At 40.3% G+C, this 24,054-nt stretch overlaps 1 protein-coding gene across 14 annotated transcripts in view; it reads right to left on the minus strand.

Annotated features, from left to right (window-relative positions):
• The window catches only part of PLCB4 (phospholipase C beta 4), a 422,070-nt gene that overhangs the window by 258,120 nt on the left and 139,896 nt on the right, over nucleotides 1–24,054 (minus strand). The window contains exon 1 of one of the 14 annotated variants that reach the window (XM_086701705.1): nucleotides 19,880–19,903. The exons of the other annotated variants lie outside the window; for them this stretch is intronic. The gene's annotated coding sequence lies outside the window, so the exon portion shown is untranslated. Of the gene's footprint in view, nucleotides 1–19,879; nucleotides 19,904–24,054 lie in introns of those variants that run through there. 14 annotated transcript variants of the gene reach the window in all.

The raw sequence follows: 24,054 nt of genomic DNA on the forward strand, positions 1-24,054 counted from the left end.
TCACAGCTATTTACTACAGTAATATTACTATATTGCCATATAGTTGTGGGGTTTGTTTGCTGCCAATTATATTTTCTTTTTAAGCAAATACATCTATATGGAAAAGAGTAACAAATTCAGGTGAAAAATTTGGCCAAATCCATACAAGTGGCCCATGAATAACCCGAGTTTAGAACCCAGTATTTGAGGGTGACAACGCCCGGCCTGTTTCTGCACATCTATATATTGAACACAGAAGGACTGGCATTTAATGCCCTTTCCAAGACATTCATATGGATACAAACCACCCACATATCTGAATGAAATGCAGATTCTGTCTGGGATAGGTCTAAGGTGGGACCAGAGATTCTGCAGCCCTAACAGGCTGTCAGGTGATGCCAATGCTGGTTGCAGAACACGCTCGGAGTAGCAAGCAATAGCAGGGGCCTGACAATCAGATAAAGCTGAGGGCAACCTTTACCGGCCATGTGGTCTTGAGCAACGGACCTTGCCTCTCTGAAACCGTCTCCCCCTCTGTCAAAGGCAGGTCATACTAAGACCCACCTTGGAAGTCTGGGTCAGGATAAAAGGAGAAGAAACACACACCAGGTACCTGGGGCAGTGCCAGCCAGCCAGAAGCGCTCAACACTGGCTTGGTCTTCTTCAATAGTTAATGACTTCCAAAACAGTCCTCAAATGGAGCTGTAGGTTAAGAAAGGTAAACAGCAGGCCAAAAGGATAGCCCAGAGTGGTACCATGTCACAACACTAAAAGTAACTGGATTTTAGAAGCATTTCTCACCAATGCAATCACATTTGCTATTTCTGCATATTGTATTAATATGTTTGTCTCTTCAGTCACTCAACAAACATTAATGGAGCACTCACTGTGTGCCAGACCCTGTTCCCAGCTGTGAAGATAGGCCAGTGGACAAAAACAAAACTCCAGGTCCTGAGTTCACACCCTCCGATTCTGTCTGCCCGACATGTACTCTCTCCCCACCAGGCTATACTGGAGAGGCTTCCATGGGCCTTATCTGGCTACATACATATTTAAATGATCACCTTCTAGTTCCCCACAGCCCCCCAGCTGCCCCATCACTGCCACCCAGACAGCCCCCTCTCCTACGCCTTCCTGTTCGCCCTCTCCAAGTTAGTGAGCCCTAAATTAAAGACGTAGTCAGAAACATTTATAAGCATGGAGTGAAGAGGATTCCACCTCCCTGCTCTGCATATTCACCCTGTACCACTATTCAGTCAACATCCTGCCCGAGAGCAGTTCAGCCATCCCTTTGCCCCTCGCTGGGTCTCCAACTGCCAGTTTGAGAAACGGCTCTAAACTTGGCCCAGGAAACTTAGAGCTTCTGTATCTGTCATTTACTGTGGCTAATCAGCTTTAAAATGTGTAACTGAGGGCTCTCTGTAGGAGATCATGAGGTGTTTGGGGGATTTTTTGCCCCCTAAATAATGGTAATGGTTTTGCAATGATCCACCTACATTCTTTCCCCTAGTTTCCCCTATGTATTGGTTTTCTATGATCGCATTACAAACTGCCACAAACTTCATGGCTTTAAACAACACACATTTACTGGCTCTTAGTCCTAAAGGTCAGAAGTCTGGCGCGGTTGCTGGGTTCTCCACTCAGTGTCTCACAAGGCTAAAATCAAGGTGTCTTCCAGGCTTCCTTTCTGGAGGCTGAGGTACAATCTGTTTCCAAGCTCAGTCAGGTTGTTGGCTAATTTTACTTCCTTGGAGCCACAGGACTGAGGACTTATGTTTCCTTGCTATCAGCAGGGGGCCACTGTCAGGTCCTAGATGCCACCTATACTCCCTGCCGCATCACCCCCACCATCTTCAAAGCCAGAGACGAAGAACCTTCCTTGTGTGGAATACTTCTCTTTGAATCTTCTTCAGTCCTTTATAAGGGCTTTCCTGATTAGGGCAAGCCCACCAAGGATAAGCTCTCACTCTTAAAGCCAACTGTGCTATGCAACATAACTGAATCACAGGAGTGACGTAATCCTAGTACTACAGATTTTTCAGGGTGCATATACCAGTGCATGGGCGCCTTGGGGCCATCCCCGAATTCTGCCTACTACACCTAGTAACTGTGAGCATGATTTGTTTCTGCGTGTGGTTTTCTTCTCAGGACGGGAACTGAGGTCATGTCACAAGAAAAGCTAACTGGCCAGTGGAGAGAATACATGAAAGTTAAAACGGGCGAGTATGGGTTTTTGTTGTTGTTGTTGTTGTTTTTAACAACTCTCACTTTGGTCACTGGGAGTAGTTAATGTTCTTAGGATCCCATTAGCCAACCCAAGAATGCATGTACTCTCCAAATTCCAAATCCAGAGCAGAAGTTCCTCCCCTTTCAGTTAAACTGAACCATCATGAAACTAAACATCTAGAATATTAACATTTGAGTAGGATGATGAGGTAACAAAATGAAAAGCAAGCACATGCCATGGGCTGAAATTGCTTAAGTTAAATTACATTTCCTACATGTTATATTTTCTACAATAATATTTACAGGGAAAGAATATAGAAAATTCAAAGGATGCTTCATACATCTACAAGCACAATGCCTATTAGATTTTTTTTTTTTTACAGAAAAAAAGCAGCTTTTAAGAAATATCCCTTTAAAAACAGGTTAGAGAGCAAAACTGACCGATTTAGGAGAATAACAATAGCAATAATTACTAATTACTGAGAAATTACTACATCCAGGTATTAACTCACTGTTTTCTGTGTATGAAGTCATTAACTCACACCAAACCCTATGGTAGACACTTTTTACGGAAGAAGAAACTGAGGCACAAAGTGGTTACATCGTTTATCCAGGGGCGCATGGCAAGGAAGCACAGAAGCAGGACTTCAAACCCTGATGATCTGGCCTAGTACACTTAAAAAAAATTTTTTTTTAATGTTTATTTTTGAGAGACAGAGACAGAGCACGAGCAGGGGAGGGGCAGAGAGAAAGGGAAACACAGAATCTGAAGCAGGCTCCACGCTCTGAGCTGTCAGCACTGAGCCTGAGGCTGGGCTCAAACCCACGAGGTGTGAGATCACTACCTGAGCGGAAGTTGCATGCTCAATCGACTGAGCTGCCCAGGCCCCTGTGTATACTTACTCTTAAGAGCTGCATCTGGCTGTGCACCCATCTGTGCTCCCAGTGCTGGGAGACAGGGGTGCTTTCTGCACCTACCATACAGCACAGGTGAGGGCTGAGTACACATGCACTGCACTCAGATCTGGCTCATGGCCATGGCTGGGGGCAAATGGGGGCTGCAGCCTCGCCAAGGGGTGTGTTTCTATAATTTGCATAAAGCCCTCCCTTCCCCCCCCCCCCCCCATGTACCAGAACTGCCTTATTCAAGGAAGGCTATGAAACAATCCAAGCATTCTGCTATCCCCTTATAGCTGTATTGGGGGAGGGGGGGACAGAGAGGAAGAAAAATGTAACTGGTTCCTTTTTTACACCTTCCACACCCATTTTCCTATACCTGCATTCTGAAATTCAGAGATTATGAAAAGACAGGAACAAAGCAAAAGCGAACACTAGAAGCAAAGAAAAACCACTGGCTCCATTTCCTTTTGTAGAAAGCAAAGCGAGCTTTTCTCTAGGTAAAGAGAAAAGACAAAATCTATACTTGAACAACCTCGTTTCTCTTCCATCAACCCCACCCAGACAAAGCAGGGGCAGCATGGCACCAGGCGCTACCAGTGGCACGGACCCCAAGAAACCCATGCTTAGCAGTCACAGTAATAGGTCACTGGAGGCAGAGCTGGGGTGGGGAACACAATACTGCATCTTGACTTCTGCATTAAAGGTACGGTTACATTCAAGGCTCATTTCCACAACTAGGTTGGATGAACTCACAAATCAGGTGACATTTACTTAGCGTTCTTTCCTGGTCCTCGCAAGGCATGACCAAGGGCTGTCACCTTGCCAGGGCCCTCTGCGCGAGGGAAAGACTACCATGATACTTCACTCAGCCCTCTCTAGGTTTCTCCTATGGTTCCCATCTCAGCTCCAGTGTCCTGGTGGTAGTCACACAGCAGAAGTTACGAAAATATAAGTTTAACTATGACTACATAAGTATTCAAAAATTACATGTAATCTCTAATTTGTAGTATATTTAATATATTTACAGATGTATTTTCTATATTATGTATAAATAGAAATTTTGTCAGAGAAGCCTCCCTTTAATATGATGCTTTGCAGTGTGGCTTGCTGGGGGTGGGAGGTCTTAGTTGTTTTTTTTTTTTTTTTTTTTTTTTTTTTACAAGGTTTTATTTGATAGAGTTTCTCATGCTACCTAATTTGACTTAAAATTGCCATGCACTGCAGCCGGAAGATTTAAATATGTTTGAGATCAGACAGCCCTCAAGGTCCCTGGCTGCCTGTGGTCATCAGTGATCCTCAGAACATTCGAGCAGGGTCTTAGTTTCAGAAACCTGGATATATGCCAACTCAGGTAATTATTCTCTGCCTACCTAATTTCCCCAGGCAATTTAATTGAAAATGGTATTATCCGTCACCTCAGTTCTAATCTGCTCTGAAGTGTCCCTGTGTCCTGCTTCTTCCCTCCACTATAAGCTAACTGAGCTGGTTTCTTTTTGAAGCTTAAGTTGAAAAAAAAATATTTCTGAATCTCTCTAGGGGGAAAATATCAGATAAATAGGAGCCATTTAATTAGTCTCAAACCAGTGTACTGAACAGCGTTGGCAGCAGTTGTAAGACACCTCTCCTTGCTGCCTAACCTTATGAAAAGTCTCTTTTATAGACAGAAATACAAAGGGTTTCTTACTGAAAAACTGACCAAAAAAACCCCCCAAAAAACTGGGGGAGGGGAAAGGGAGAGACCCTGAGATGATTTCACTCTCCTGAAATGATTTTTTTTTATTAAAAAAATTTTAATATTTTTGAGAGAGAGAGAGAGAGAGAGAGAGAAAGAGACAGAGCAACAGAGACAGAGCGAAAAAGAGAGAAAAAGAAAGAGACAGTGTGAGTGGGGGAGGGGCAGAGAGAAGAGGAAGACACAGAATTTGAGGCAGGTTCCAGGCTCTGAGCTGTCAGCACAGAGCCCAATGCAGGGCTCGAACTTACGAACCAGGAGATCACGGCCTGAGCCGCAGTAGGACACTTAACTGACTGAGCCACCCAGGTGCCCTGTCTGTTTCAAAAGGCACTGTCCTTTTGTTCATTTCCAAATAAGCTGATTTACAATCAACAGAACAAAATACACCATTTAACACAGGAATGCCTGAAACTCAATGAAAATGCAACAGAAATATGCTTTTTGATTACTTCAGACAAACATGAACTTACATCAGTGCTAATAGAAATACAATGAAAGCCACAAAGGTGAGTTACAAGTGTAATTTTGAACTTTCTAATAGCAACATTTAAAAAGTAAGAAGAAACAAAGACTACTACTCAGCAGTAAAAGGAAAGAACTGATAACAACTTGGTTGGATCTCAAGAGAATTTTGCTGAGTGAGAAAAGCTAATCTCAAAAGGCTCCATACTATAGGAGATTCCCTTTATAGGACAATCTTGAAATGACAAAAGTACACAGATGGAGAACAGATTAGGGATTCCTAGGAATTGGGGGTAGGGGGGAGAATGGGGGAGAGGCGGGTTGCTATAGCTACGGAAGCTTAGCACAGGGAATCCTTTCAACGCAATTCTGTATTTTGACTGTGGTACTGGTCATATGCATCTACACAGGTGATTAAATTGCAAAGAATTACACACATGCATGCATAAAATGATGAAATCTGAATAAGGTTAGTGAATTGCATGAATGTCAATGTCGCAGTTGGGCTATTATACTATAGTTTCGAAAGATGGTACCACGGGGAAAACTGGGTGAAGGGAACAGGGGATCTCTCTGTATTATATTTTATAACTGCATATGAATCTACAGTAAGCTCAAAATTAAGAATTACAAAATTCATGTACATGTAATCAATATAAAAATGGAGATTCCCCACCCCCCACCCCCTTCTAAGTCTTTGGAATCCAGTGAGTCATTCACACTGATGGCACATTTCAACTCAAAGTAGCCACATTTCAAGTGTTCAATGGACACATGTGGCTATGGGTCCCAGTCCTGGGCAGCAAAAATACTTTAAACTAAGCCTAATATCATTTCCCAGTCCTGTCAAGTGGCACATTCTAACATGAAATATCTTTGCTTTCTGAAAGTCTCTTACATAGCCGGTTTGTAATGAAACCCTTGGTGCTTGAACAATCACTGGAAACGTGACCTAACTGGGAGAGAAAATTTCATCAGTGGTACCAACCTGAATCTGGTTTGGACCACAGTTCCTCAACAAAAATAATCCCTGTAAAAGAGACATCTAGTAGCTTCTGAGAAATAATGCCTGGGGTGCCTGGGTTGCTCAGTAGGTTGAGCATTCAACTTCAGCTCAGGTCATGATCTCACAGTTCATGATTTCGAGCTCCACGTTGGGCTCTGTACTGACATCTCAGAGCCTAGAGTGTGCTTCAGATTCTGTGTCTCCCTCTCTATCTCTTCCCCTCATGCTCCCCCAGAGCTCATGCTCGGTCTCTCAAAAATTAACATTAAAAAAAAAAGAAAATAAAAAAAAAATAATGCCTAAGAATTTCAAGAGCTATGGTATATTGACTAGTCTCAAGAACTAAGACTTTTAACTATTTTTGAAACTCTGATTTTTTTTCTGTTGTTTTCTCTCTCTTACTTCTCCTTGGTGATTAAAATTATTAAAATGAGAAGGTCTTGTGGGTTTGCTCTTCAGAGCCATGAAACGGTGAGACTCAATCTTCTTTTACCGGTAGCCACGGAGGAGAAAGAAACAAGGGATAAGTGTGTAATGGCAGCTTTGTAAAATACATAAAATTAGGCCAAATCTCTTGGGACTCTGAAAAGTAAAACAAGGTGCAGACCTGGTTCTCAGACCAGGTCTGACAGAAAGCTCAGGGCTCAATCTCAAAAGACCAGTGCAATCTCCATCCACTACAGAAAGTGGGAATGCAATGAGAAAACACTATTCCCAAATGGAGACTTGGAGAGTATAAAGAGAGCGGGTTATGGAATCAGAGAAACGGATCTTTGAGAATACAAGACAATTAACCTCTCCTGGACCTAGTTCCCTGGTTGTAAAGCAGCAAAATTATCTACCTCACTCACTGTTGTAAAGTTAAATGGAAGAATACATGAAAAGTGCCTATCACATTCCTGCAGTCCCGAGTGGGCGTTCAATTACAGTCCTTTCCCACTCGTTTCTATACTCAAATAACTACCCATGAGAGAAAATAATCCTGTGCAAAGTAAACCAAGAATAGTAACATCAGAAACTCAAGAACTGATGCTCTAGAGTAATGCCAAGGAGAAAAATGTCATTTTAATCCATTGCGATTCACTTTATTTTTTTTTTTTTGAGAGAGAAAGAGAGAGAGAGAAAGAAAGCACATGAACAGGGGAGAGGGGCAGAGGAAGAAAGAGAATCTTAGGCTCTCCACTGAGTGTAGGACTCGATCCCACAACCCTGGGATCATGACCTGAGCCAAAAATCAAGAGTTGGACACTCAACCAACTGAGCCACCAGGAACCCCTGTTCTGATTCACTTCTAATCTGTTGGTAGGAAGGTGATTTCATAATCAATCTAGGTTTATAGCACTCGTGAGAGAGCCATAGAGGAGCAGATACACCTAAGGTAGAGGCCCCCAAATAATCTAAAAACTGGCAACTGAGCTGATTTCAACAAAGAATCAAGACCTGAAGAACTTTTATATATTCATATTCTTCACAAACATAAACTGTATCTTCCAGTCAGCAAGTGAGAATAGGAAAGAGAATATGGTACAGCTCAGAAGAACCACTCAACGCTTGATGTTCTCTTGTTACGAATGACAGAATTTTCAGACTGGTATTTATGTTTGTCACATAGTTTTTGGCAACAGACAACTGATCAACCATCTGTTTCAGGAGAAATCACATTGTGAGCTGGCCCACTAACACCCGATATATAGCAGTGCAGCAGTAACTTGGTTTTTATTGATAAGACTGAATTCTGCAAACTCTCCAAGACTCAGAACACATAGTTGCAATGTCAGAGCCCTAAGATGGGTACCCTAGTCAATAGAAGGGCTCCAAATGCACAACTTGGGAGTAATTTGTATGGACAATACCATGCTGTTTCCTGTTCATGTCTATTTGGTTTTATGAGGAAACTAAAGCAGACAGTTTATCTACACCTCTAACATTCGGGACAAAATCCCAGTTTTTATAGTATTGTCACTACTGTGTCAGGAGGGTCCCTCTGAGGATACGAAACAGCTGCTAAGAGATTATGGGGAGGGTTTCTTCCATTACTACTTTTGACATCAGAATCAAAGTCCATCAAGCTACAAATACCACTTGAATCAGGAAAGAGTCTCTCTAGAAAACCATAGCACCTGAAGTAAAATGAGATGAGTTACTAAGACTTAGATGTGCACACCCACCTAGGACACTCAGGCTTTATCAATGCCTGGGTTCAGAGGCAGAACTGATTGTTTTAAATATTTATTTATTTTGAGAGAACAAGAATGGGTAGAGACAGAGACAGAGACAGAGAGAGAGACAGAGAGAGAGACAGAGAGAGAGACAGACAGAGAGACAGAGAGAGAGACAGAGAGAGAGACAGAGAGAGAGACAGAGAGAGAGACAGAGAGAGAGACAGAGAGAGAGACAGAGAGAGAGGGCGGGGGAGGAATCCTAAGCAGGCTCTATGCTGTCAGTGCAGCTCAATCCCACAAACCATGAGATCGTGAGCTGAGCCGGAATCAAGAGTGAGACGCTTAACCAACTGAGCCACCCATAACTGGTTTTAATAATCAAAAAAATTCCAAGTTCTAGTATAAGATGTTGACATAGGAAGATCCTGAACTCATTACCTCCCATAGATATCATTTCTACAGCTATATATGGAACAATTTCCTCTGAAAAAACAAAACAAAACAAAAACCCTAAGAACTGGCAGAGTGACCCCTTCAACATTGGGCAAATGAGAGGAAGACCATACTGAAGTGGGTAGGACAGGCTGAAATACAACCAAATATAACCTTGTCATGCATCCCACCCCCAATGTGGCAACGCACAATCAGGGGTGAACCCAAAACCTGCAGCAAAGGGTTCGTACCCCACATCGAGCAACCCAACTTTTAAGACCAGCACCTGAGACATGAGCTGCCAATACATCTGGATTTGAGAATAGGGCTCATACTCACAAGAACCCCAGGAGGATGAGGAACTAAGGAAGAGTTCTTAGAAGGCCTGTAGGCAGACTGCAAACTCACCCACCAGGGCCCAGCACAGAAGCAGTCCATAGAAAAGTGCCTAGACTTCACGTGACAGAGACTCGTTTCCTAAGTTTAAAGCACTCTACTCTCCTGCTTTGCTGAAGCCAAGAGAAACCATCATACTTGTTTTGTTTCCTTTCTGGCCAGTCCCATCTTTATGGTTCAATGGGGGCCTTCTTGTATGATCTCTCTCTGCAGCAGGTTTTCCTTTTTCTCCTCTTTATTCTTTTCCCCCTTTTTAGCAGGTGCCACCTTTGGAATCCCCCCCTGCCTCACTGCAGCTGTCAGTGTCCTCTTCACGCTCTATCTCCACTGCACACAGAGTGCCAGTAGCACCCAGAGGGGAGCTTCTACACACATCTCATGTCCCGGTTTTCATGTCTAGTGACCTGGTTTTTGCAGCTGCTGCCCAGGGAACGCCCCTCAATTGCCCGGCTCTGGAGGCCAGTGGAGGGGCTTACATACATGAGTCCCATGGGAATGTAACAATCAGAAAAACCATTCTTTACTGACTACTAGTACTGGGGCACTGCACAGACAGCAGACCAAAACACAGTCCGACCTTCCTGCCAAAGAGGCCTATCTGCTTGTCCTGGAGCTTGGCTTGAGGGTCAGGCTTCTGGTCTGGTGCACTCAGAGGAGCCCACAGAAGTGCTCCCACAAACACAGGCTGGTGGATGCCACCTTTGTGATCTCTCTCTACCTTGCTCCAGTTCGTTGGTACCTTCCAGAAAGGAGCTTATGTCCTTGTCTAGTGCCCCGATTTCAGCAGCTGCTACCAGGGGACACTTTTAGATCTCCTGGCTCTGGTTGACCAACAGGCTTCTATTCACAGGTCCCACAGGGCTGTAACCCAAGAAAGAATGAGTTCTTAAATAGCTACTGCACCCAGGGCACAGCAAAGGACAACAGATCCAGGAGCTCAGTCTTTCTGTGAAAGAGGACTATTAGCTTACCATCATAGCTGCAGCCTGACAGGCTTCTAATAAAACATACATCTAAGGGGTGACTGCAACCTTTCCTGAGGTTTTGGACGACAGGCACTATTCTTGCACTCTCCCTCTGCCGTGCTCCAGAGCACCAGCACCTCTAGGATGGGAGCTCTTGTACATTACATACCTGGTACCCCAGTTTTAAGCCTGGTGCCCTGGTTTTTACAACTGCTGCCCAGAGGATACCCCTTGATCACCTAGCTCTGGTAGCCAGAGGAGCCCGTGTTTCTGGGTCTCATGGGGCAATAACCATAAGAGAGACCGTTCTTAGCAGGTAATCACCCACAGGGAAACACACAGAAAACAGACTGCAATACCCCCAGCCTCTCTGTGAAAGGCCTACTTGCTAGTCCTGGACCCCCAGCCTTAGCAGCAGGATTCATGTTTGGCATATATCTAGAGGCTACAGAAGTACTCTCAGGGAACACAGGCTAGGAGACACCATCTCTAGATACTCTCCTTCCACCTCACTACAGCTTTCTGGTACCTCCCAGAAAGGAGTTTTATGTACATATCTGGAGCCCTGATTTTTGCAACTGATGCCCAGGGTACACCTTCCAATTGCCTGGCTCTGGGAGCCAGTAGGACTTATGCTGACAGTTTCACAGCATTCCTTAAAATGTTGTGGCCTGAGGGTCTGGTTTCAGGTGCTGACATTCTCACCTTTGGGACACTGACTGATCTTGCCACACCCTCAACTACTGACATTAATTAAAAATAAAATAGGTTCCCTGGACAATCACAAACATTTGAGAGACCACCAAGAACTAAAGCAAGATTGAACAATAAAGTTCACAAGGCCAAATCTTCAAGAATGGGAGAGGTGGCTGTGTCATCTACTGTATAGAACCAACACAGAGAGTCAAGCAAAATGAAGCAGCAATGGACTATGTTCCCAATAAAAGAACAACATAAAACCTCAGGGAGAAAAAAAAAAAAAAAACTTCATTAAGTGGAGATAAGTAATTTGCTTGGTAAAGAATTCAAAGTAACAATCTTAAGGATGCTCACCAAGCTGGGGAGAAAAGGAGATAAAACACACTGACAATATAACAGACAATACACGAGAAAGTTCCAAACACAAACCACAGAACTGAAGAATACACTAACTACACTGAAAAATACACTAAAGTAGTTCAAGAGCAGATCAGAAAAAGCAGAGAGGTGCCTGGGTGGCTCAGTTGGTTAAGCATCTGACTTCAACTCAGGTCATGATTTCATGGTTTGTGAGTTCGAGCGCCATGTTGGGCTCTGTGCTGACAGTTCAGAGCATGAAGCCTGCTTTGGATTCTGTGTCTCCCTCTCTCTCTGCTCCTCCCCTGCTCGTGTGCTCTCTCTCAAAAATAAAGTTAAAATTTTTTTAAAAAGAAAAAAAGAAAAAGCAGAAGAAAGGATCAGTAAGACAGGCCAGAGAAAGTCACCCAATGTGAGCAGGAAAAAAAGAAGGGACTTTAAGGGACTTCTGGAACAGGCCAACATTTGCATTACAGGCATCTCAGAAAGAGGAGGAAGGGGCAGAAAACCTATTTGAAGAAATAAGCCAGACTAAAGAAATAGGAAGACTGAAAACTCCCAACTTTGGTAAGAAAACAGATATCCAGATCCAGAAAGCCCACAGATTCGAAACACGATAAAGTTAAAGAGACCATCACCAAGATATATTATAATTAAAAAGTCAAAGACAAGGAGAGAATCTTAAAAGTAGCAAAAGGAAAACAACCTGTTCCGTACAAGGGAAACCCCATAAGTTCATCAGTGAATTTCTCTGAAGAAATGTTGCAGGACAGAAGACAGTGATACAATATATTCAAAGTGCTGGAAGAAACCACCTAAGCATACTCTACTCAACAAAGTTATCATTGAGACTTGAAGGAGAGAGAGAGTTTTCCAGACGAGCAAAAGTTAAAAACTTCTTTTAAAAGTTCTTCACCACTAAATCAGCATTACAAATGTTGCTAAATGGAATTCTGCAAGCTGAAAAGAGGGTACTAATTAGTAACAAGCATATAGCAAAGTCTAAATCTCACAAGAAATATATAGCAAAGGCAGTGGGTTAATCACTTATAAAGGTAGTATAAAGATTAAAAGACAAAGGTAGTAAAAATAAATATAAATACAATAATGAGCTGAGGTATACACAAGATAAAAAACTGTAAAATGTGATATCAAAAACAAACATGACTAGGGGAGAGTACAAATGTAAGCTTTAGAATGTGTTACCAACTTAAAACAGACTGTTATAAATGTAACTTGTTACATGTAAGTCTCAAGGCAATGACCAAGCAAAACCTATAGTAGATACACAAAAAAATAAGAAAGAAATCTATGCACACCACTAGCAAAGTCATCAAACCATGAAGGAAGATAGCAAAAGACAAATGGAACAGTGTTTTGTACAAAACAGCCAAACAACAATTAACTTAAGTACACACCTATCAATAATTACTTTAAATATAAATAGACTAAATTCTCCAATCAAAAGGCAGAGTAACTGAATGGATAAAAAAAACAAGGCCCATCTATATGCTGCCTATAAGAGACTCACTTTAGATATAAGAGCACACAGAGAATGAAAATGAAGGTATTTCCATGCAAATGGAAACCAAAAGAAAGTTGGGGTAACCATAATTATAGCAGACAAAATATACTTTAAAACAAAGACTGTAAGAAGAGACATTATGTAATGTCATTATGTATTATGTATGTCATTATGTAATAAGGGCATTACATAATGATAAAAGGGTCAATCCAAGAACATACAACATTTGTAAATATTTATGTACCTAATACAGAAGCACCTAAAAATATAAAGCAAATATTAACAGACATAAAGGAAGAAAAAGGGTGCAATAAAATAACAGGAGACTTTAATACCCCACTCACATTAATGGACAGATAATCCAAATAGAAAATCAATAAGGAAACATCAGCTTTAAATGACATGTGAGACTAGATGGCCTTAACAGATATATACAGGATATTGTATCCAAAAGCAACAGAGTACACATTTCTTCTCAAGTGCCCATCAACATTCACAAACCAGATCATTTGTTAGGCTACAAAACAGGTAATAAGAAATTTAAGAAGACTGAAAATCCATCAAGCATCTTTTTTCACCATAATGGTATGATACTAGAAATCAACCACAAGGAAACTAAAAAATTCACAAGTATGTGGAGACTAACACATGCTACCAAACAACAGGTCAAAAATGAAATCAAAGTGAAATAAAAAATATCTTAAGACAAAGATCAAAGTACAACATACCAAAGCTTATGGGATACAGCAAAAACATTGCTAAGAGCGAAGTACATAGAAATAAATGCCTTCCTCAGGAAGCACAAAAAAATCTCAAACAGCCTAACTGTATACCTGAAGGAACTAAAAACAAACAAACAAACAAACAAACAAACAAAAAAAAACAAAAACACAAAAAAACCCTCAAAATCAGCAGGAAAAAAAACGATCAGCACAGAAATAAATGAAACAGAGACTAAAAAGACAATAGAAAAGACCAGAAAAAAAAAAAAAAAAAAAAAAAAAAAAAGCTGATTCTTTGAAAAGATCGACAAAACTGATAAACCTTTAGCTAGACTCTCCAAGAAAAAAGAGAGGACTCAATTAAAATCAGAAATGAAAGTGGAGACACTACTAATATCTTAATACTATAGCATATTATGGACCATAAAAGGTGACTACAAACAATTATACACTAACAAACTGGACAACTTAGGATAAATGGGTACATTCCTAGAAGCATACAACCTACCAAGATTGAATCAGGATGAAATAGAAAATCTGAACAGACCAATTACTGGTAAAGAAATTGAACTAGTAATGTTAAAACTCCCTACAAACAAAAGCCCAGGACCAGACAGCTTCACTGGTGAATTTACCTAATATTCAAAGAAAAATACCAATCCTTCTCAAAGTCTTCCAAAAAAAAAAATAAATAAAAGAGGAACACTTCTAAAGTCATTGTAAGCCCCACATTACCCTGACAGCAAAACCAGATATGGACACCATAAGAAAGGAAAATGACAGACCATTAGCCCTGATGAACACAGATGCAAAATCCTCAAAATATTAGCAAACTGAATTCAGCAATAAATTATAAGGATCATACACCACAATCCAGTAGGATTTATTCCAGGTATGCAAGGATGCTTCAGTACCCACAAGTCCATCAACATGATATACCACGTTAACGGAAAGAAGGATATAAATCCTATGATGATCTCAATAGATGCAGAAAAAGCATTTGACAAAAAATAACTTCCATTTATGATAAAACTCTCTGGGGCAACTCGGTGGCTCAATTGGTTAAGTGTCCAACTCTTGATTTCGGCTCAGGTCATGATCTCAGGGTTGGGAGATCAAGCCCCATGCCAGGCATGGAGACTGCTTAAGGTACTCTCTCTTTCTCCCCTTACCCCCACCCTGGCTCATGCACGCTCTCTCTCAAAAAACAAAAAAGAAGGAAAAACTCTCAAAGTGAGTGCAGAGGAAACATACCTCAACATAATAAAGGCCATGTATGAACAAGCCCACAACTAATATCCTACTCAACTCTAAGATTACATTCTCTGTTGGTGGGAATGTAAATCAGTACAGCCACTACGGGTAATAGTATGGTGGCTCCTCAAAAAAAAAGAAACGTAACTACTATACGATCCAGCAATTCCACTGCTTCATATTTATCTGAAGAAAATAAAAACACTAACTCAAAAAGATATAAATAATGATGCTATGAACATGGGAGTGTATATAATAGCCAAGCTATAGAAACAAGTGTCCATTCAGGGATGACTAAAGAAAATGTGGTATTTATATAAAATAGAATATTCAGCCACAAGAAAGAATGAAATCTTGCCAATTGCAACAACATGGATGGACCCTGAAGGCATTATGCTATATTAAATAAGTCAGAAAAAGACAAATACCACAATATGTTACTTCTAGGTGGAATCTAAAAATAAAAAAAAAAATTAAGTTCATGGATACAGATGGGTGGTTGCTAGAAGCAGGGATGAGGGATGGGTGAAGGGGTGTAGGAAGTCAAAAGGTACCAACTTCCAATTATAAGTAGGTTACAGTAATACAATGTACAGCACAGAGACTATAGCTGACACTATATTACATATTTGAAAGTTGCTAAGAGTAAATCTTACAAGTTTGCATAAGAAAAAAATTATGTAACAGATGTTGACTTATCGTGATCATTTTGCAATATATACGAATACTGAATAATTACCTTATATACCTGAAACTAATGTTGTGTGCCCATGATACCTCAATAGAAGTTTTTAAAAATCCTTATTAGTCACATACATTAAAATTCCCTTGTTCTGGTGTATAGATCTAGGAGTTTTGACAAATGCATAGTCATGTGACCACCCCACAATCGAGACATAAAACAGTTCTGTTACCCCCCAAAACTCTTTCCTGTTGCCCCTTTGTAGTCAGCCCCTCCTCCAAACCATGGATCTGTTTTCTGTTCTCATAATGTCACCTTTAGTGTATGGAATCCTACATTCTGTAGCCTTCTGAATCTGACTCCTTTCACATAGCATAATGCATTTTGTGATCCATCGATGTTGAGGTTTCCATCGATAGCTTGTTCCTCTTAACTGCTGAGTAGGATTTCATCGTATGGATGTACCAGTCTGTTCTTTCATTCCCCAACTGAAGCATGTCTGGGCTGTTTCTAGTTTCTGACAGTTACAAATAAAGCTACCATAAATATTAGCATACGAATTTTGGTGTGAACAAAGTTTTCATTTCACTTGGGAATGGGATTGCTGGGTCATATTTAAATATATGTGTAACAGAGTAAGAAATGGCCAATTTTTCCCACCAAGTGGGTGAATGATTCTACATTCCTACCAGCACTGTATGTAGGAGAATTCCAATTGCTCTGTATCCTCATCGACTTGGTACTATCCATTTTTTGTCTGATTATTTCAGCCTTTCTAAGGGGGAGGTGGTTCATGAGAGCTTACTGTGATTTTAAAATTGTGAATCTTCAAGATCAGATTTCACAGTACCATATATTTCTACCTTTAAGTCTGTAATATACAACATTCCTTTTGGAACTAAAACAACAAGCCAAACAATTTAGTAAATTCACACAGTTACAAATGAAGATGATCTTCTCATTACAGAAGAAATGTTCCTTCTGTAAGTTTGCATGTGTATATCTAATATCTACAAATAATAATTCATCAATAATAACAGATTCCCAGGACACCTCAATGGCTCAGTTGATAGAGTATGTGACTTGATGATCTTGGGGTTGTAAATTCAAGCCCCACGTTGGCTGTAGCCATTACTTAAAAAAAATAAAGTCTTAAAAAATAACAGATTCCCAAGTAACAACAGGAAATAACAATCTAATTCATAACTTTCATTAGTGTAAAAAATCATGAATTACTGACAATTAAACATGTGTCATATAGAATTGTATATATACCATATACACAGAGATATAAAAGGGTATTGTGTCAAGTACATGGATAGTTTAAATTTGATCACAAAAGGAGTATTTACTAATTTAGAAAAAGGATACTTAAAACTATACCAACAACACTACACATTTGCATAAATTAATGAGCTCATTACAAATGTTGGCTGTTCCAAAAAAGATCTCCATTTTTCAAAAATTTGAGTCTTTGTTCTGTTACAGTTTGTACTTTAACTAAATATATGGTTTAGAATTTTTACCATGTCTTATTTTTACTTTGTTGTAGTATTTGTGTGTCATCTTCTGCTAAGAATATTATACATTCCTTATCTATTCCCATAAATGGAACAGGAAATTAAATGTCTTCCATGAAAAATAGTTGCTTTACCCATTCAACAACTATTGCATTTCTAGCAAGCCGGGCGGGGCAGGGGGTGTTCTCTTTTAAACAGGGACTTCAGAAGGGGCTCTTAAGTGGCATTTGAGCAAAGAAATGAGAGAAATAACAGAGTAAACCTTGTAAAGAACTGGAAGAAGAGGAAACCAGTAAGAAAAGATAGCAGGTGCAAAAGCCCTGAGGGGAGTGTGTGTTTTATAAGATTGATGTGTGTGAGCAAAGCAGAGTGAGCAAGGGGATATTAGAAGGCAATGAAATCGGAAAAAGGGATCATTCAAAGATATGGATTGAATCTGATTCTCCATTAAATGTGAAGCAACTAGAGAGTTTTAAGGAGCAGAGTTACATAGTTTGACTTAAGTTTTAAAGGATCCATACTTTGCTATTTGGACGACTGTAGCAAGCCAAGGGTGAAGCAGAGAACCCAGTTAACAGCCTGCTACAAAAGTCGAGAGTAGTGAGGACCATGGCTTGGTCAATGCTGGTGACACCTGACATTATGAAAAGTTGTCAATTCAGTATATATTCTGAATGTAGAAGCAATAGGATTGGCTGCTGGGTTACATGCAGAGTGTAAAAACAAAACAAAACAAAACAAAAAACAAAACAAAACAAAACAGGAGATGACTTGGAAGTTGAAAACTAGCATCAAAACTGTTAAAATTGCTTGCTCTGGAAAACAATGAATAGTTTCATTTCAACAAGGATATTTAAGAAACTGCAACACAGTAAACTGTACTGACTAGCTGGCATCCAATTTTTAAAATGCCAAGAATGAAGATAAAAAGCTGAGACTATCCAACCAGCTAACTTTTGGAACATTTGCTGCCATCAGACACTACAGGAGAGTCATGGAGAATTCCAGATAAAGATCAAAGTCAGAATACCATTCTTTTTCATTTGCCCTTAATGACTCTTGTGTAATGTATTGCATATCAGCTATTATAGCGGAGTTTGGCAGGAATTTTGCAGATGAATAGATTAACAGATGAACAAGGTGATTGAAATATAAATAGATGAGGATTAATGCAGTGGAGCATATGAACCGCCATGCAGGATGAGCTAAAACTCAAAATAGTAAATAATAATTCCAGGGGCGCCTGGGTGGCTCAGTAGGTTGAGCGTCCGACTTCGGTTCAGGTCATGATCTCACAGTGTAAGGGTTCAAGCCCCGTGTTGGGCTCTGTGCTAACAGCTCAGAGCCTGGAGCCTGCTTCAGATTCTGGGTCTCCCTCTCTCTCTGCCCCTCCCCTGCTCATGCTCTGTCTCTGTCTCAAAAATAAATTAAAAAAAAAAAAAAAAACATTTAAAAAATTTTAAAAAACATAATTCCAAAAGTTTCATATACTCTATCCATCAACTGAATTCATAAAAATCTGGATAACCTGGAGTTTAGAATAGAAAATTTTCATTTCTGGGGCACCTGGGTGGCTCAGTCGGTTACATGTCTGACATCGGCTTAGGTCTGATCTCACCTGAGTTCAAGCCCCGCATCAGGGACTGCACTGACAGCTCAGAGCCTGGAGCCTGCTTCGGATTCTGTGTCTCCCTCTCTATGACCCTCTCCCACTCACACTCTGTCTCTCTCTCTCTCAAAAATAAACGTTAAAAAAATTTTTTTTAAAAAAAGAAAATTTTCATTTCTCTCAGAAAGTGAAGGATACTGTTAAGATTAAAACCATTTGTTATGAAGATAACCTAATGTTTCAAGACTTGGAGTAATGATCTTGAAGAAATTCAACATGGTTTTGAAGGAGTAGACAGACAAGTTACAAATGGCATTGGACAACTTTCCCTTAGATTTCATGATCTCCACCACCTGAGATTCAAGGGTGAGAAGCAGTCAAGTGCTATGCTAACCTGGTCCTTCAGGAGACAGGGGACAGGGGACACTGAAAAAGCCAAAGGGGAGCCAAGTACCCACCATATACTGTCCATTAGGGTTATTCTCCTGATCTTACATAGTGTTTACAAGCGTTATAGTGTTTAATAAATGCTTACTGAATGAATGAAACTTTCTACCACCATTACCTAGAGAAAACCATAGGATAGTGACTAATACAGAAGCTCCTCCATTTTTACAATCCTTTTCCCAACGCTGGCCCAGTATATTTCCCTAGTTAGGATTCTGGGGGTTTTGTCAAGGTGACTTGGTGTTATAATCCAGAAACTCCAGCATTAAAAGACAAAAAGAGTAGAAACTATTTTGGAATATCTTAAGGAAGTTAAAGTACTTCACCATTTAGTGACACTTGAATCATTAAATTGTGCACCTAAAACTAATATTATACTACATTCACTAACTGGAATTTATTTTCTATGTTTGTTTATTCTGAGAGAGAGAACACAAGGAGGGAAGGGCAGAGAGAGAGAGAGAGAGAGAGAGAGAGAGAGAGAAAGACAGAATCCCAAGCAGGCTCTGTGCTATCAGCACTGAGTCCAATGCAGGGCTGGATCCCACAAACCATGAGTTCATGACCTAAGCTGAAATCAAGAGTCAGATGCTTAACAGACTGAGCCACCCAGGTGCCCCAACTAACTGGAATTTAAATTAAAAAAAAAAGTTATAAAGAAAAGAAAAAACATTTAGTAACAATTTATTAGTAGGGTCTCACTGGTAATGTATGTTTCGCACCCCCCCCAATACAACAAACAGTATAGACCAACTACACCTAAACACCTTTAAAATACTAAGAGCTCTCCCATATAATTACCAGCCACAGGATGTCCCTCTCAACTTTGAGGATTCACCAAGGGTTGAATGAGGTTTTAAAAATTCCTCTATATCCATAGATGGCCTTCAAGAAAGAGAAATGGTATGTTAAATCAAAATTGGGGAACACAGTGATATGGTAAAAGAATTCACGGGCCGTTCTTCAATCCCAATTTATCGACAGGCCATCCCTCCACTCCCCGTGATTAAGGCGCAGTGTTGATCACTCCCATCTCTGGAGCCGAGATAATCGAAGGACAAATGGGTGACCAAAAATATCCCATTAATATGGCTATTCAGCCACATCACCGTATTCATTTCAAATTGAGAACCATAACTCTATTTAATAGCACAAAGCCCTACATGTATTTGCATCTTATGAGCCATCAGTCAGGAGACTGAAGCAGCTGGCTAAATCATCTCGCCCTTATTTAATTTACCATTCTCCTCTCACATTCGTTCTGCTGCAGAAATGGCATTGCGGTTCGCTTTCAATAACTCCCTGACAACTCAGAAGCAGGAAGAATAAATTTTCTTTGCTGATTCCCTGCATTCTATGAAGAAAGAGAAGCAGTAATTATGATACCATTAAATTGATGCAAAACTACCTTATTTTCTTTCTTCTACTATTTTTACAGTAAGGTCAATGTTGACTAAAAGTGCACTGTGTAGTTTTTCTCTTGTTTAAAGATTCTTTTGCCCTATTTGTTTCTATGTGTTTTAGAAACAGACACCCTCACATAAACACTGCCCCTTAGGGAACAACTGTCAAATGTGGACTTAAAACACTATTAAGAAAAATCTGAATATAAATGATGTAAAAACTTTGAGACTGTATCTGGAAAGACTTACTGTGTTTGCCACAGAAATATGATTAACTTGCACCATCAGAGTGCTCCTTTTGCTGAGAAAGGACAAGAGAACTCAGATCAGGAAGCTCCCATAAGCCACTACAAAGTTTTGTTTTGTTAACTTTTTGAGATGGGAGTTTGAGGAGGTAAGCCTCTCCAGTTAATTCCTATATGGGTCTCAGTGCAGTCTAGACTAGCACTGTCCAGCAGAAATAAAATGCGAGCACAAGTGTGATTTTAAATCCCCTAAGTTGCCATGTTAACAAAAAGCAAACACAGGAGCACCTGGGTGGCTCAGTCGATTAAACATCCAACTTCAACTCAGGTCATGATCTCATGGTTCACAGGTGCGAGCCCCGTGCCCAGCCCTGTGCTGACAGCTCAGAGCCTGGCAGCCTGCTTCAGATTCTGTGTCTCCCTCTTTCTCTGCCCCTTCCCTGTTTGCACTCTGTCTCTCTCTCAAAAAAAAAAACAAAAACAAAAAAGTAAACACGGGTCAAATTTTAATGTTTTCTTTAAGCCAATGTACCCAAAATATTTTAACAAGTATTCCACATACAAAAATTAGTAATATACTTTTATATATACTGTTACTTTTTCTATATTAAGTCTTTGAAATCCAATGTGTATTTTATACTTGCAAGCACATCTCAGCTTGAACTGGTCATATGTTGAGTGCTCAAAGCCACATGCTATGTATGAGTGGCTCTTGCACCAGACAGCGTAAATGCTAGAGCAGGTCCTAGAGAGAATCTGGAATTGATCAATGCATAGTCAATGGGTTTTGAGTGGTAATCACAGTCACTCTGTTACGAGGTGACTGGAAGAGAAAGAATTGAAGAGACTCATATAGTCCTTGGTCTCGAAGCACCCAAGATTCTGTAAGTTCTTAGAATAACCAGAACTTAACTCTCCTCTTATCATTAGAGCCCCAGGCATTTCACTGGTTACCTCAATGTGCAAAGGGCTCAGAAGTTAGTCACATTTGTGAAAAATACTTATTGGTTGTCCTCCTACTCGGAGATCTTACTTTCTTGACATCTTGTATTCTCTACCATGTTAGTTGTTGCTATACCCAATTGATGAAACTCAAGTTTACATTCAAATCAGAACTCCAGCTCTCATCTTGAAATGCAATCATAAGCTATAGCTTAAGGTACCTCAGAGAACTCTTCCACCTACTGAAAAGCTCTATAACAAATATGCTGCTAGACACTTGGTGAACACGGTCTCCAGCCCACTGAGGGCAGGAATTATTACCCTCACTACAGTAAAACAATGCTAGAAAGATAACAGCCTGCTCAAGGTCACAGGACCAGTCCACAACCTTCTACAGCCCTTCTTTGTCTTGGTTTAATAATCACAATCAATGTCCTGTATTCCTAAATTGCCCACCCTAATGCAAGAATCTTCATATAGGCTGAATTCTGAACATCAATTCCCACTTTATTCCTCTGGGAACAGAAACCAGCAAGAAAATAAGAACCATCTGTCACTACTGAGCTTGTGAGAAGCAGAGGAAAAACTTTTCTCCATCCAAAGTCCAAGATAAAGAAATTCACTGAGTACCACCCACACTACACAATCCTCCCACCCAGGTGTCCATTTATATGCTCAAGAGTCATTGTAATTGCAAATTTGAGGTCACCCCTGATAATAAGGCCCTCCTCTTCCATTCTCAGGGCACTCTGGTCCCCAAAGTCATTAGTGCAAACTTGATCCAATTGCTTTTGAATCTGTCTGCACACAGATTTCTCTGTAGGGACCGCTGCTATTCCAAGCTTCTGCTCCCTTTGCTTAGATGGTTGCTAAGGAGAAGAGACGGCTGCCTTTGTAATTACTACCTGAAATTCCTCTGTAATCTCAACCAGTACTTTTCTTAACATCAAGGGCCCCGCACTGATCAACAGGGTAACCTCTGCTTTTGGCATTCCTGATCAAGTCTCAGGGGCTTCCAACTGAGGTCATAAACAATTGATGCCCTCTACTGCGAATGCAAATCAGTTACTTCAGGGACCTCCAAGCTTTGATGAACCCTCCCTGGATAACTGTGGGTTTGGGCAGAGAAGCAGTTTAGAGGTTCCAAAACCAGACTTCAAACAGAAAACCAAAACCAAAAACAAACAAACAAAAACCAAGCATTTCCCCCTTTACCACATCTCTTCATTTCAACTGCTTCTGGGAAGACAGGCACTCCACAGTGATGTCTGTATGAAAAGGGTTTTCTGCACTGGAAAATTTTTCAGGCTGACTTACCTCTGAAATCTTTTTTCCAAAGCAGTCAGGCCCTCCCCCAAGTAGAGCCAGGCCCCACAGTCAAGCAAGATGGGTCCCAAATCAAGTTGTCCTAAGACTCTGCTCCTCTAAGGATGCCCACAGACCACCAGCATCAGCACCATCTGGAAGCTTTATGAAAAGCACGATCCGTATTCTAACAGTGCCAGGTGATTCGTATCCATATTAAAGTGTGAGAAGCCCGGTCCAAGACACCGCTGAAAAGAATCTGATTTCTGATTTTATAAATAACTGGACAGTTGATACAAATTGCAATTGTCCACTGAATTCTCATTAGGCTAGGAATTGCTGGGTTTTGTTTTTAACCTATTTTTTGAACCTAAAACTGAACTGAAAATAAAATAGCTCCCAGAGAGAAACCCAACTTTTTGCCTGTGGTCCTAGGATCCTGCCATCCCTTGAAAGTCAAAGTTTACACTCCATATGTGCACAGAGAGACACCAACAAGTAAAATATTTTTCCTAATGAACTTGAGGACAACACATGGAACAACTGCCAAACAAGCCAGCAAACGTGGTCTCATAATTCGCAAGCCTTTGACACATTTTCCTTCTACGAACACTGCAAATTCCATCAGGATGACTTGGGAGATTCAGTTTTTTTAAACAATGATGGATTTGAATGGAAGGAAATGGGAAAACATGTAGATTTTAAGGTATGCAAAACCATGTTTTACAGAAAAATGTAGCTAAACCTTCCTGAGTTCACCCTTCAGTGGTTTTGCAGTAGGGGTACATTTATAATGTATATTTTGATAAGAATGCCTATATGGTATTGAGACAAGTGATTTTGGAGTCCTTTTATCAAACATTTTATCATGACCAACACCCTTCACCTTGTTGTTCCAGCAGACGAGTAAAAATCATTTTTTCTAATGTGAAAATTTACATTTTACTTCACAATCTTACTAAAGGCAGTTATGTCTTCACTTATCTGTTTAAAAACACAAAGAAATACCAAGTTAAAAATGAATGTACATAAGAGTAATATAAAACTTTTAAAAAAAATTCATGCTTAAGGATACTTTTTC

The sequence above is a fragment of the Puma concolor genome, chromosome A3, assembly GCF_028749965.1.
Source record: "Puma concolor isolate L17-30 chromosome A3, mPumCon1.1.hap2, whole genome shotgun sequence".
Classification (NCBI taxonomy): Eukaryota; Metazoa; Chordata; class Mammalia; order Carnivora; family Felidae; genus Puma; species Puma concolor.